Here is a 1,730-nt window from a genome sequence, read left to right as displayed (position 1 = left end):
TTTAGACAGTCCTCAAGACTGTCTCTATTTTTATTGTTTATGGAGATCAGAGAGTGTGCGCGTTTCTCTGGCGGATCTTACCGAGCGCCATACGCAACGTGGCGCGCACAATTTCCTCGCAGCACAATGCGCCGCTCTCCCCGCGACACGTCCCACTCACATCAGACCCCCGCGGGCCCGCATGGCAGACAGGCGCGCCTAGGCGGGCTCAGTGGGTGCGCGGCGCGCGGCCCGCTCGCGGCACGTCCATCGGATTAGACGGACAGGTGGGGCCAGGCGGGCCGGCGGCCCCCAGGCGGCTCAGAGAAAGCCTTTCACTTACACGTTACGCTTCCTATCACATCATGCCATGCGGCTGCGGCTTGGGGACGCGGGGGGCGGCTGTGGCTCTCTGCAGCCGCAGCGCCTCCATATACCGAACGGCAGCGGCGGCGACCAGGAGTCCCTCGAATAGTGTGGCCAGGCGAGTGCACGGCACAGCCCAGCCCAGCCCGACCCGCACGCGGGCAGCGCGACAGCGAGCTGCACAATGCAACGCGAAAGTGAAACACGCGTCATGTCCTCCCGGGCGAGGCGGGGCGGCCACCAGAACAATACCGGCCGCCCCCGGAGCCCGCGGGCCAGAGGGGGCCGCGCTGCTTGCGCCATAGTCAGCGGACGGCGACTACGGGCCATCGGGGAGCATGTACGGCGTTTGGACGCATTGAGCAGGGCGCCGGGACTCTATAGGTGGTGGGCGCTCTGCTAACCCCTCACTCAGGACTCCGCTCCTCGCTCTGAAAAGTTTGAAATTATATAACTGATTTTCATTATCCCGGCGACCGTTTAGCGGGCGGGCCACGGCCACCGTTGCTGCGTCGCGCTCAGCTTCGCTCCGACGACGGCAACCTGCCGGGTGGCGGGGCGCACCCCCGTGATTTCCCCGCGTACTCACGATCAGCTGACTAAGAGGTATGGAGATCCACTGCCGGCCGTCCTCATCGCGTCAGCATCTGCAATCAAAGAGAAACGGCACGGCTCCGGTCAGTCATTCCAACGTCGAGAGTCACAGAGTATACTAACAATGTTGATGTGAAGCGAGGTGTCCGGCGAGATGCCGGCCCCACGCGGAACACGCTGACCCTGTTTTTCCTGGGGGTAATTATTAAATGCTGCCGTCTAGTCCAGTCCGGCTCCGGCCCGGTATATGCCGCGCTGACCTGCAGAACCGACCCCACCACCACCAGCCCCCACCCCGCGCTCCGGGACGGACATCCACTCCTTCGCTTCACCCGCCCGCGCGCCGCTAGCTTCTCTTACCGCATTACGGCCAGTCTCTTAATCGCGTGAGCGTGCGGGGGCGTTGGCGGGGGGAAGGGGGGAGGGGCAGTGGGCGCAGCTGGGAAAGGGGTGAAGAGGAGACGCGAACAATGGACTCGCGGGCTGCAAAGTGCGGAGCAGCCAGCACGACATCCTACAGGAACCTCGGCGCGTCTCGGCGCGTCTGGCCGGCCCTCGCATCGCAATAACAAGACACGGCGGCGGGGTGAGGCGAGGCGGGCCCCGAACGAAATGATTCAGGGCCCGCCCTCCCTCGCATCTTCCCACTGCCTCCTCGGCCCGAACACTGCGCGCGGTGAACAGAACAAAAACTATGAAGAAAACGACCCGGGCGCGGGCCAAGGATTTTCGCCTCCGCCGCCGCGCCTGAAGTTGATTTGAAGTGGACGCAGGCCCAGCAGCCCCGCCCC

This window comes from Frankliniella occidentalis, unplaced genomic scaffold (assembly GCF_000697945.3).
Source record: "Frankliniella occidentalis isolate FOCC.00 unplaced genomic scaffold, Focc_3.1 Scaffold817, whole genome shotgun sequence".
NCBI lineage: Eukaryota > Metazoa > Arthropoda > Insecta > Thysanoptera > Thripidae > Frankliniella > Frankliniella occidentalis.
Note: the sequence above shows the minus strand (reverse complement) of the source record.